General features: G+C 41.9%; 1 pseudogene; it reads left to right on the forward strand.

Annotated features, from left to right (window-relative positions):
* The first annotated feature begins 9,735 nt into the window (after positions 1-9,735).
* LOC105756134 (olfactory receptor 1361-like) lies at positions 9,736-10,668 on the forward strand (annotated as a pseudogene).
* The last annotated feature ends 3,394 nt before the right edge of the window (positions 10,669-14,062 follow it).

A 14,062-nucleotide genomic window follows, 5' to 3' on the forward strand; every position in this document is an offset into this window, starting at 1 on the left:
AAGCATCTATGCTGAGTCTCATTTCCAAGCAAAGTTCTTTTTCACCCATTGAGTATAAGGTAGCAATTTTTTTTTTTTTTTTTTTTTGTCAAAGCCAGTCTGGAAATAAACATATTGCTAGGGGCACATAGAAGGCTGTTGTTACTTATTGATTAGTAGACTGGAAGTCACTGTAATCCTTCTGTATATGCCAAGTAATGAGGCTGCTTTTTTTTTTTTTTTACTAACTTTTGACGTATTTTACACCCAGAGTTTCTCTTTTTAAGTGATCTGTTTGGAAAGACACATGCTACAAGTATTTTTGAATATTAGAATCATCTGGGAAGTTTTAAAAACATCCTGTTGTCCAGTCTCCAGCAGTGATCAAGTAAATCAGAATCTCTGGGGTGAGCTTGACACTGATAATTTTAGGAAATTCTCTGGTGATTCTGATGTGCAGTCAGTGTCAAGAATCACCCATCTACCTCATACTCCTTTATATGTCCTCCGTGACGGTCAGTCATAAAGGTTGGGTCTCAAAAACCCTCACAAATTAGTTTTGAGACTCAGACAAAAGAATGACAGGGGGAAATCTGAGGACTCAAATGGGTAACGACATTTCAAATGGAAAGCAGAGGCCCTGGTGGGCATTGTGGCCTAGACCACCAAGAGATGAAGAAACACAGAATCGTGGAAACCCTTCATGACCATCTGGCTTGGCTGTCTGATTTTGGGGGGTGGGTCCAGCTGGGGTAATGTCTTTGATATCATGGAAATAATCAATATTTGCTATTCCCTCTGCCAAGACCAACTCCCCTTGTTTTCTTCTCAGGCTACAACCCCCTCCCCAATCCATAGCTTCAAGAGCCAAGTCTAAGGTCACCTGTTCCTCCTGGAAGCCTCCCTGATTCCCTCTTCTGGGTCTCAGGGTTCTATTTTTCTTTGAGTTAATTGCACATTGTACTATAAATATTTGCCTTTCACCTATTCTCCCTCCACAAGGCTTTCCACAGATCATGAGACACTCCAGATCCAAATACACATACTATTTACCTTGTATCTCTAGTGGTTAGCATTGTTACTGGACCAAGGCAATAACCAGCTTAGGGTGAAAGAAATAAAAGAATGGCTGGATGAATATTGCTTAATAACATTTGGTATTCCAGAGGTAATGCCTACACACTTTGGAAGAGTGAAAAATCATAAATGTAAGATTAAAATAGCCTGTAACTTTGCCATTTAAGATAATCATAGTTAGATATTTATGAATAATAGTTTTACAAAAGTTGGCTGCAATCTATTCATATCATTCTGTATTCTGATTTTTCCAGTTCCTTCTTCCCATGTCAGTAAATACTTTAGAAAGTTGTTTTTAATGTCTGCATAATATTTCATGACATGGATGAAGTATATTCATTCTCCAACCCTGAACAACTTCAAGTGTCTCAACGGTAAATAACACTGCTGCCTACATCCTCAGGTGTAATTCTTTGTCTGTGGCCAGGCATGGACCAGTAACTTGAAATTTGCCTCCAAAATTGGAGGGTGTTGGGAGAGCAAAAAAGAAGCTGGCAACTCCAGTGTGGCGGTGAAGGAGGCTTTATTAGGGAGATTTACACGTCAAGGCAGTCCAAGTACTGGGAGGCTGCAGGACCAAAGCAGAGCTCCAAACTCAGCAGTAGTGGGGCAGAGGTTTTATAGTGGTCAAGGAAAAAGGTGGTTCCACTCCAGAGGGTTACATAAGACTGCCTCAGCAAGGTCATATAACAGAGGCTTGGGAAACAGCAGTGAATTACAGAAATAGCAGTCAACTAATGGAAAGCATGAGGACAGCCATGTTCTGCCTCGCGCCCCTAAGGCCAGCTCTTACAATCTGATGCATTCCTCATCTTCTGCAAAGTCCCTGAGAGCCCTGAGAGGTGGTGTCCCCGTAGGGACAGACGGTGTTGCTGTAGCTGGAGGCACAGATCACACCAGCAGTATAGACAAACACAGCAGACAATCCCTATTCCCAGGAAAAGACCAGATCCATTAAAACACCATGTCAATTAGAGTGCTGCCCAATTGGTTCTGATCAGGGGCTCCACCTTACAAGGCATGCCTTCAGCACTAAAGAAAGTAACCTGAAGCAGGTCCCCCACCCCACCTGTGTGGCTTTTAGTCCATCAAAGCATACAGAGGTGACAAGAGAGGAAGAGCATTTTATTGCAAGTGCATGAACAAGTTGCAGAGAGGTGATTCCTCAGATTCTACTCACTGATCTGCTGGAAGCTCAGTTTTTTATACAGTTTCAAACAAGGAAGTTCATACAAATATCAGGGGTTACATTGGCTGTCATGGCACGCAGTCAGAGTAGAGTTGTTCACACAACCTTTTCTTAGCATGTAGAGAAAATGACATCTAACTCTGCCTTGGGGTGGCAACTTTACTATGCTAATGAGACCTTTAGGGGACTTTTGACTTTTAGCAGGCTCCAGCTGGTTTAGAAGCAGGGACTTATCTTAGTTTTGAAAAAGAGTCTGAAAGTTCAGAGTGTTTTTTTTGTGGTTCTAATCAGGACAGAACAGAAACTATGCTGAGTTTCGGGAAGAGACTGCACTTTTGCCATTCAGAAGAGACCTTATGATACCTCCGCTGGGCCTCGCTATCAGGAAGGGGAGTGGTCCACAGAGCCAGCAGCTGCTTTTGTGGTGGACTACAGCGACGCCATGAGGCCACTCCAGGAAGAGGTTGGCAGCCCCGAAGGGAAGAATGCAGAGTAAGCCATACCTATGGTTGAAAAGACAGGTGTTTAGAAGATACCAAGAGAGGTAAATCTCCCCCTCCACTAGGATCACACTAGTGGCGTCCCCTCAGATAGAGAGAACAGCCGCTGCTTTAGACTTTTTTCCTGGCTGAGTGTTCCATACGTGCTGCTCTGCGGAGGTCACTTGAGGTGTTGTGAGTATAGTCACCCTTTTTGCTGTATGCCAGAAAAGGAGACTCACTTCCATCCCTCATGGTATAGCCATCCTTTCTTTCCATGTGAAGCGTTACTGCCAAGACCCTCCATTCAGTAGGATGGTGGGCTCCCGCATTAGGCTGATCAGTTCCTCCACCTCCAGAGAGAGGAAGTAAACAATTCATCCTGGTGGGTGACCCAGGACAGGTGCCAATAGATGGTTCCCCTTTCCGGCTCCAGGTCCTGGGGTGTCTGGAGGACCATGTTGTTTTGTTCAGGCAACAACCTTGATGGATATGCTTTCAGATCCCGTGATATCACTCTTATCACTGTTAGAGGGTCACTAGGGGCTCCTAGTCTGGCATACAAAGCTAAAGTCCCAGTAGAAGCTGAGTTAATCAACCTCAGAGCCTCAGGCGCACCTTGTTATTTTAGGACACTGTTCTTCCTCTCCACCAGGCCCATGGCCTGGGGGTTTTAGGGCCAGTGGTAATGCCATTGTACTTTGCTCTCAGCCACACATTTGTGCACAACATGTCCTGTAAAGTGTGTTGTGGAACTGGCTAACAGGATTTCGTGTCTGGGGTCATCAGGTTTCCAGGTAGCTTTCATCTTACGAGCAATGAGCAGCTGTGGGTGGTGGGGGCGGTCTGTGCTGTCAGACTGCTCCTCCACTATCACTTCCATAGCCTATTCATTGCTGGCTCCATTCTCCCATGGATTCCATGTTTTCTCATCCCAGTCACCTCTTATCAACACTGCCCTAATCCTTGACTTTGGCACTTTCCTTCTTGGTGACAGAAGGACTGAGGCTTAATCCTCAATTTTAATTATTTCTGAAAGTCAGAAGATCTGGGCAAAGTTGGCAGAGGCCTCAGTAATTCGTGGGGCCGTACCTCCACCACATCAAGTGCAAGCATGGCTTCAGCCAGTTGCCTGGTAAGCTGAAGAAGGGCCCTCTTATTTTAGCTTTCCCCTTACTGTTGGCAGCTGTGACTATGTCACTGCTTGGTTATCTTGGCTGGGCAGTTATCAGAGAATTCCAGAGAGGTCCTCTAAGGTCTCTTCAAGGCCGCTGAACACAAACTGTCTTGAAGGCTTTTTACTCCTTTTTTTTTTCTCTGCTGTTTTACCTCTTGCTTTGTGCTGGGCCTTATAGGCTATTCTCAGTGCCGGGGACTTACTTAGTCCCTCCAGTAATCTCCAGTCCCATTGTTGGAGGGCTTTGAGCAATGGTTAGCGGATTGTTCCCCCAGCCCTTGAATCTCCCATTTTACAAACCTGTAGGTGAGCGTTTCTAGTTGCTCATCCTGTTCAAGGACGTGGCTGCTCAGTACATCAGTCGTGCCTTCGCATGACTGCTGCACATCCTTTTCCAGCTGTAAGTCTTTCTGCAAAGCTCTTATGCACACTTCAGCAGTTAGGTGGGCTTCAGTGGCCAGCCCAGGATTTCCCCAGCAGAAAAGCATATGGGCAGACCTACCCATGTGGAGGTCGCTGGTCAACCTGGGATTTCCCCTGTGGATGCCTCACTCCCACTCGCCATTTTCTTGGTTTCCTGGCTGACTCACCAATTGTCTAAGCATGGACTAGCAATCTGAAATTTGCCACCAAAATTGGAGGGTGCCGAGAGACCAAAGAAACAGGCAGGTAACTCCAGTGTGGCAGCCAAGGAGTCTTTATTAGTGAGATTTACACACCGAGCCAGTCCAAGTTCTGGGTGGCTGCAGGACCAAAGCAGATATCCACACCAGCAGTAGGAGGGGTGGAGGTTTTATAGTGGTCGAAGACAAAGGTGGCTCCGTGCCAGAAAGCTAACTAAGATTGCCTCAGCAAAGTCACATAACAGGGGCTTGGAAAACAGCAGTGAATTAACAGAAACAGGAGTGACTTAGCGGAAAGTATGAGGGCAGCCATGTTCAGCCTTGCAAAGCCTGTTTTCTCCATCAGGCTGCATCCCTGATTATTGCAACAGGTGATCTGTGAATTCTGCTTCTCCAGGATGGATTAAAAATCAAGGTCAATTTTCCTTTGTTTCTTCAATTATTCCCGCCTGATCCCATCTGCCGTTTCTAGGAAGGGTCCAATATACCTCCCTCTTTGTGTCTCCACCAAGCTCTCCAGAAGCTCGCTCAGTCCAAAGGAGCCAGCCAGTCTTGCTTTCCCCAGCTAGGTGGAGAGAGATTACTGAGGCTCGCTGGTATCATTGCATGATTGTTGGTACACAGTGTGGCTGTTGAAACTTGGTCTTGTTTGATCACTTGCAGGCCTGTCCGCTGCAACATTGATGCTGAAGGCCCACATTCCTTTAGGGGCTGCGCTGGGTCCACTTTTGGCTCTCAGGTCACAGCTGTGTGCGTCACATTCACTTTGTTGTTGTTAGGTGCTGTCGAGTCGGTTCTCACTCATAGTGACCCTCTGTGCAACAGAACGAAACACTGCCTGATCTTGTGCCATCCTCACAGCCATTGCTGTGCTTGAACCCATAGTTGCATCCACTGTGTCAATCCATGTTGTTGAGGGTCTTTCTCTTTTTCACTGACCCTCTACTTTACCAAGCATGATGTTCTTCTCCAGGGACTGGTCCCTCCTGATAATATGCCCAAAGTATGTGAGAAGAATTCTCGTCATCCTTGCTTCTAAGGAGCATTGTGGCTGTACTTTTTCCAAGATATATTTGTTCAGTCTTCTAGCAGTCCATGGTATATTCAATATGCTTCGCCTGCACTGTAATTCAAAAACATCAATTCTTATTCAATCTTCCTTATTCGTTTTCCAGCTTGCACTTAAATATGAGATTATTTATCCTCCATTAAAGCCTGACTCTGAGCCATGGTGGCTGTGCCCACGGTGGCTTCCAGTTCCACTGTGCCAAACTAGCTCTCCCAGTGAACATCTAGGCATCAGAACAGCCAGCTCAGATTTACTCTTCTCCTCTTGAGATCCCCACTAGGTCCTTGGGATGTTTGTAGGTGAACTTAACATCGATCAGGTTTTCTCTCCCCAAGATATAGCTGTTGTGGATTGAATTGTGTCCTCCAAAAATATGTCATGTAAATCCTAACCTTATACCTGTGGACATAATCCCATTTGGAAGTAAGGTTTTCTTTGTTAATGAGGCCATATCACTGTAGAGTGTGTTTTAAATCTACTCACTTGTGAGAAAAAAAAAAAAAAAAAAAAGAGCGGATTAAGCACATAAAAGCAAGCACAAATGGAGGGAAAGATACACGTCATGTGAAGATTGCCAGGGAATCAAGGAACACCAGGTCTACAGAAACTGAAAGAGCTCTTCCCCTAGAGACCACAGAAAGCCTTCCTTGAGAGCTGGTATCCTGAATTTGGACTTTTAGACTTCTGAGCTGTAAGAAAATGAATTTCTTTTCCTTAAAACCACCCATTTGTGGTATTTCTGTTACAACAAACTAAGACAATAGCTACCTCTGTAAAATAGAATTCATATAACAGTATATGGAAATTGTAACCGTCAAATACCTAATGCCCTTATTTATTTTATTTACCTTCGTCTATAATGTCTTCTGTTTGTTTGTTTCTGTTTTTTATTGTGGTAAATTTATATAACAAAACATTTGCCATTTTAACCATTTTTAAGTGTACCATTCAGTGATATTGATTACATTCACCATGTTGTAAGATGTAGTCTTATAATTAACATTTCAGTTCTTTTCTTTCTATATGTTAACATTGTTTACTTCTTGATTTGACGTTGGGTTATGGAGGGCATAGAAGTTTACGAATGTTATCTATTTATTGATTGTGCCTTTTAACAACAATGATCTTTGTCCTTTTCATTCCTTTTTGCCTCTTAAAGTCTACTTTGGTTAATATTAATATCACCAGCTCTGCTTTCTTTTGGCTTGTGTTTGCTCGTCTTCTCAGACCCTTTGAAACAGTTTGCTTGGGTGAAAATTCTTTCCCTCGGTGTCAGGATCCTCTTTTTGAAGAACTTCTGGTAGGTGAGAAAACAACTGATTCCAATTCTACACCAAGAAGAATAGTCTACAATGGATACCTCCATCTCCACCCACTGTTTAAAAATCAAATGAACAAAAGTTTGCGACTATAAAATTAATACATGCTTGTTGGGAGATAGTTCTCCATGGGCTCTTGCTTTTCTGTGTATTTTAGTTGTTGTTGTTGAAAATACGCACAGCAAAACATACACCAATTAATATATGTACAATATGGTGACATTGATTACATTCTCCCAATTGTGTAGTCATTTTCACGTCCCTTTCCAGTTTGTTCTTCCCTTACTGACATAAACTCACTCCCCCCTAACCTTCCTATCTAACCCTTCGAGTTACCGTTAACAATTTGATCCCATATAGTAAGTTGTTTGCTTTTCTGCACATTTTGCAGGCAGAGGCATCTACAGCCTTTGTTCCAGACTATCACTTTGAGGATGTTTGTACAACAAACAGTCTTGGAAAATAGAAATGGTGCCTCTTTCCAGAGCAAATGCAGGTTTTTTACTGCTAGTGGTAGCAACCCATGTCCAAGGATAGCTGCATCTATACCGCGGGCTGCAACATCTAGTGCTTGGTGGCAGCAGCAGTGTCCTCACCAGCTGGTTCTGGGGTACGCTGTGGGCACTGGCATACGATGAGTGGCCTTCTAAGCCTGGCTGTCCAGCTTCCTGGTGATTTTGAGAGGTGCTCGGTATTGCTTTTTTATTATTGTTATGAAGATATATACAACAAAACATACTTCACTTCAACAATTTCTACATGTATAATTCAGCGATATTGATTACAGTCCAGTTGTGCAACCATTGCTGCTATCTTTTTCCAAGTTATTCCACCACCATTAACATAAACTCAGTGCCCTCTAAGCAAAAAGTCCCATCCTCCCCCCACGCCTTACCACTTGTAACCACTAGTCATCTTTGGTTTCTATATATTTGCTTATTTCATATAAGTAACATAGAGCATTTGTCCCATTGTGATTCAATATTTTTTTTACTTTTTAAAAAATGTTGTTGAGAATATACACAGCGAAACATACACCAATTCAGCAATTTCTACATGTAAAATTCAGTGACATGATTACCTTCTTCAAGATGTGCAGCCCTTATCATACTTCTTTTCCAAAATATTTCTTATCATTAATATAAACTCACTGCCCCTTATGTTTCTTACTAACGTTTCTCAATATTCTTTTTATGATATCATCTTCTGTTAAAATTGTCCAGGGTTGTGTTTGTTATTTGCAACCCAGAGTCCTTTCTGAAATATGTTGAAATATAGCCAATCATCAGAAAAGGACTAAAACCCAGAAGCAGAAAACCAAGAAGATTTTCTCCAACTAAAATAGTCTCCTCTCTGTGTGTTTTTTTCTTCAGCCCCTCTCTGTTCCTCAGTCCATGGGCAGTCAGTGGATCAGGCAAAAGAGGGTTGAGTATGCACATTCCACCCAAGTCACAGAGTGATATGGACTGGCTATCTCCCAATCCCGGTTCCAAATACCTGGTCCAATCAGCTATGACAAAGATGGAGGGGATGTAGGATAAACATGATAGCTAGGGCCACATTACACTGTGACTGTTCATATTAGGAGGTTCTAATTTGAAAAAAAGCTAAACCATGTGGGTTAGACAGATATCCCAAAAGAGATCTAGAGTTCATAAATCACAGCATGCTGTCCTCTCCTTGAGACAACCCCCTTTCAGGCTATCCTTTATTCCAAATGGTTTTATGGGCTAAGTCTAGTTTTGTAATGTGTTCCCACCATTCCCATCTGCAAATTGGAGAATACAGGTATCACTAGTCATCTCTAAAGATTACCACACATGAGAAAGCACGGGTTACACAGAAAACACAGGAATAGCCCCAGTTCTGAACATAGGAAGTGAGAAGAAAAAGGATTTAATAACCATATTTTTACATATTTGGATACAGAACCAGAAGAACAAGGTGATGAGGATTGAGGTCCTAGGGAATTTTGTCTGGGATTTGTCTCCACCAAGATGGCTCTGTGTCTAGTATCTTCAAGCTTTGACCTAAAAGTTACATCTAAACCTTAGGTAATCTTTGTCATCATTGTTTGGTCCAAAGGGGCCAAAAGTAGGTAGGACAATTACTCTCTTCTCATCTCTAATGAGGCTCTCAGGGAATGTGATCCCAGTGGTCATGGAGACACCTGTAAATGTCTACTTTGTGATTCCTACAAACATCCTTCTTGCAGAGAGGACTAAGACCATGAACCCCTGCTCCTACTTGCTCAGAACTTGCCTATATTTCCAAGACTTTCCAGTCCTCACAATAAAGAGAAGCATTGGCCAGTTATGCAGAGGTGAAGAACACATGATAGCTACAGGTTCAACCTCCCTCGGTAAGATTATAGCAGAAGAGACATTAATTTTTGTTTACTGAGACATGAGTTATTCTAGATTCAGGCAGCAATAGTAGGAGTCCTGCATCCATCAGCTAGAATTTGGGATGAACCCAGTAACAATCAGCTGTTTCTCTTGTCTCTTTAGGCACAACTAAGGACTTGGGGGGTGGAAACTGGGAAATGTAAGCAGAGGCAGATAGTCAGAGTTGGGTTGTGTATAAGCCTTTGTGTTTTTCAATGTTAAATACGCAAAATAAGTACCAGTGATTTCAGTAGGAATGACACCAGGATTGAGTGTTGGAAATTGGGGCTGCAGCTGGGATGGGCTGATTGTATCTTAGCAACATTATTATCTGATTTGCAAATGTGGCTCAACCTGAAGCTTGATTTGTCATATCTTCACCATCCATGTTTAGGTATTTGAATTTGCTTTTGTGCATTAACCTGCTTCTACACCCATGAGCGAGGCAAACCAGTCGAGTGTCTCTGAGTTCCTCCTCCTGGGGCTCTCCAGGCAACCCCAGCAGCAGCTGTTCCTCTTTGTTCTCTCCCTGAGCATGCACCTGGCCACAGTCCTGGGAAACCTGCTCATCATCCTGGCCATCAGTGCAGATTCCCGCCTGCACACCCCCATGTTCTTCTTCATCAGCAACCTGTCCTTCTTGGATGTCTGCTTCTCCTCTGCCATCGTCCCCAAGATGCTGGCAAATCACATATTCCGGAGTCAGATCACCTCCTTCTCTGGGCGTCTCATGCAGATGTATTTTCTCATTATGTTTGCTGACATGGACAATCTCCTCCTGGCTGTGATGGCCTATGACCGCTTTGTGCCACCCTTTACACTACACAACAAAGATGACCCCTCAGCTCTGTGCCCTGCTGGTGGCTGGGTCGTGGGTCATTGCCAGTCTGAATGCTTTGTTGCATACCCTGCTGATGGCTCAACTCTCTTTCTGCGCAGACAACATGATCCTCCACTTCTTCTGTGATGTGACTCCTCTCCTGAGACTCTCCTGCTCCGACACACACTTCAATGACATGATGATTCTTACTGAGGGGGCCCTGATAATGATCACCCCATTTGTTTGCATCCTGGTTTCCTACATTTACATCACCTCGGCTGTCCTGAGAATCCCATCCAAAAAGGGAAAATGGAAAACCTTGTCCACCTGTGGCTCCCACGTGGCTGTGGTTTCCCTCTTCTATGGCACTGTCATGGCTGTGTATTTCAACCCTTCATCCTCCCATTCAGCTGAGAAAGACATTGCAGCAGCTGTGATGTACAAGTAGTGACCCCCATGCTGAACCCTTTCATCTACAGCCTGAGGAACAAGGACATGATAGGGGCCCTAAGAAAAGTGATTTCTCTGAAAATATTTTCTGTTCAGTGATGACATGGACTCCGAATGTCATAAAGGATACTAATTTGTAATAAAACCTTCCCCCCCACCCCATTCTCTGAAACGTAACAGTTGTCCATCCATATATTTATCTTGGGAGAATGAAACTCTTGATACAACTCTTTAAGTTAAAGAGGGAAAGAGGGATGCTTTTATCAAATGACTGAACTATTCCAACTGCCAATGCCCTCCAGCCAAAACCACCAGCAACATTCCTCTAGTTTACTGTGTCTGTTATTCATGACAACAAGAAAGAACACACTCAGTGGGGAACTGTGACACTTCCCAGTAGCAGGGCGTTAGAAAGGTCTTATAAGATTTGAGTGTGAGCTAATTTTGGTGAGGTTTTAAGGAATCAGGGCTTTGATCTGGATTCAATGTTGTCAGAAATCAGGGGTCATTCTTATTGGGCATGTCAATATCTTATCTAGAATGACCATGGGAGTCAGAAGCTGTAATTGGTAAGGAATTTACCACACTCCTATCAGCCAGGATGGGGAGTTCCGTCATTTCTGTGGCTTGGACAATGTTTATGGTTTTGTCTGTGTTCAGACATGAACACAGTGGTCTTGTTTTGTCTTAATCCATCATGGTCACAGAGTGACCTTGTCTGATACTGATGATCTTTGAATTTCTCCATGCTTAGCAGAAAAAGGGTTTATTTAGGTCTCTGGGAAGTCCTAATTCTTCCAGGCATTTGAGCTAATTATTTTTACCTTTTAACCTGAGCTTTACGTATCATACAACATTACAGCAGGAATATGGGTAATTTAAATAAGAAAGAACTATCTTCCTCAATCCCAATGCCAGCCATGCCAACTTCAGCTTTTTCTTGTCTTCTGTCAACATGCTCAGGTATTTGTACATAGACCCTAATTTATATCCTGGCTTTCTGTTTTCATTTTATAACAAACCTTTTCCAAATTTCTATACAATTTCCACAATTTTTATCTTACTGCCCTGACATATTTCCATCCAGTTCCTTCAGCAAAATTTACTCACTAGTAATTTTTTTCCCTCATTTAAACGTAATGGAAATGTACTATTTAAAATGTAATTTGAAGTCTGGGGCCTTAAAAGCTGGGGCATCTAAGATACTCCACTGGTCCTATCCCTTCTGGAGCAAGGGAAAATGAAGAAAAACAAAGACACAAGGGAAAGATTAGTCTAAAGGACTAATGGACCACAACTACCACAGCCTCCATCAGACTCACTCCAGCACAACTGGATGATGCCCAATGACCACCACTGACTGCTCTGACAGGGATCACAATAGATGGTCTCAGACAGAGCTGGAGAAAAATGTAGAACAAAATTATAACTCACAAAAAAAGACCAGACTTAACTAGTCTGACAGAGACTGGAGGAACCCCGAGACTATGGTCCCCGGATACCCTTTTAACTCAATACTGAAGTTGCTCCTGAAGTTTACCCTTCAGCCAAAGATTAGACAGGCTCATCCAACAAAAATGAGGCTAAATTGGCATATCAGCTCAGGGACAGGGACAAGAAGGCAGGAGGGGACAGGAAAGCTGGTAATGGGGAATCCAAGGTGAAGAAGGGGAGAGTGTTGACATGTCATGGGGGTGGCAAGCAATGTCACAAAACAATATGGATATTAATTGTTCAGTGAGAAACTAATTTGCTCTGTAAACCTTCATCTAAAGTACAATAAAAAAGGATAAAAAAAAACAAAAAAAAAGTGATTTCAGATTTATTTTTAAAACAATTATGGTAAAAAAAAAATCAAGAAATATTGGAAACCGGATAAAACACCACTGAAAAGGCTGCTCTGGATTTTGAGGAGGAAAGAGGAAAATAGGGCAGTTTTCCTTAATTTCTCATTTCATAGAGATGGTAAGATGACATCTTGTGTGAAAATCGGCAGAATTCAGCATCAGAGGCTGTTTTTGAGTTTAACATACGATTTTCTTTTTTTATACTTGTCAAATTTGTTTATTAAGATGTTTGCCTTGAAGAATGCATGCGAGGGTTTTCAATATTTAGTCTATACATCCACAAATTCTTCATAATATGATAGAAAGTGACTGTTCCTTGGAAGTCTGAAAGAAATCACCAGCCTTTGGTCTGTACGTGGGTGAGAAAAGAGGGCGATGTTTTTAAATGTCTCCCTCAGTAAAAATATATTGCTTTTTATTTCATGTACGTTAGTTTTTGCTATCTTTACATTTTTACAGAAAACCATCTACTTCACTAGGTTTTCAAATATAATTAACATGTGATTGCCTCTAGTATTTCCACATATGTTTAAAAATCTTTTTAAATTTATTAGTATTCTTTTTGTTTCTAACTTTATTCATATTTTTGATTGCTTTTTGTAGAGGCTTGTACCATTTATTTCTTGTGAATCAGTTCTTGGATTCACAATCAATTCTAATAATTTTCTAGTTTAAAAAATCTATTTTATCTGAGTATCCTTGGTCTTGTTTCCCATGAACAGCTAAGTTGTATATCCTGTTTTATCATTAACATTAATTCATGAAACATAAAATCCTAAAATGTTCTTAAAAAACCCATTGCTGGGGAGTCTATTCTGACTCCTAGCCACCTTATCCAACAGAGTAGAACTGCCCCACAGGGATTCCTGCGGGTCATCATCCGGAAGCTGGCTGCCACATACTTCTCTCTCCCAGTGGCTGGTGAACCACCGCCGAACCATCAACCTTTGGGTTAGGAGCCAAACACTTAACAACTCTGCAACCAGGGCTCTACAAATTCCATTGTATTTTGTTCATTGACTTTGATTTTTTACTCTTATACATAAATATATCAGTAAGCAGCTTTGTACATATATTTCTGTAGGCATCTTTTATTTCTTAAGGATAAATTCCTCAAAAAGGAATTTGGGATAATTGTCGACATTGTAATACATATTACTAATTGCCTATCAGAACTTTTTTTTTTTTTTAATGTTTTATTGTATTTTGGGTGAAAGTTTACACAGTAAATTAGGTCCCCATTCGACAATTTCTATACAAAATTTTCAGTGACATTAGTTGCATTTTTCACAATGTGTCAGCATTGTCCTTAATTGTGTTCTGGCTGTTTCATTCCTAGAGCTCTAGTTTCTCTGCCCCCTTATCTTCACATCTTTGGTTTGGAGTAATTGTTCAACTTTTGGTGTCATATAGACAGCTTTTTAAATAACGCCATACTCAAAGGTTCTAGAACATTTTTATCAAATTATTTCCTAACAGCAAGATATGAGATTGCCTTCTCGCCACACTCTCATCAGCCCTGGCATTTTAATATTTTACCAATTTATTAAATAAAGCAATACTGAATTTTTGTTTCAATTGGCATTCATGCTTCAATTTCCATTTCCTTTCTTTTTGCTAATGAGAACAAATCTTTTCACTTATTC

The sequence above is a fragment of the Trichechus manatus genome, unplaced genomic scaffold, assembly GCF_000243295.1.
Source record: "Trichechus manatus latirostris isolate Lorelei unplaced genomic scaffold, TriManLat1.0 scaffold00024, whole genome shotgun sequence".
NCBI classification, from domain to species: Eukaryota; Metazoa; Chordata; class Mammalia; order Sirenia; family Trichechidae; genus Trichechus; species Trichechus manatus.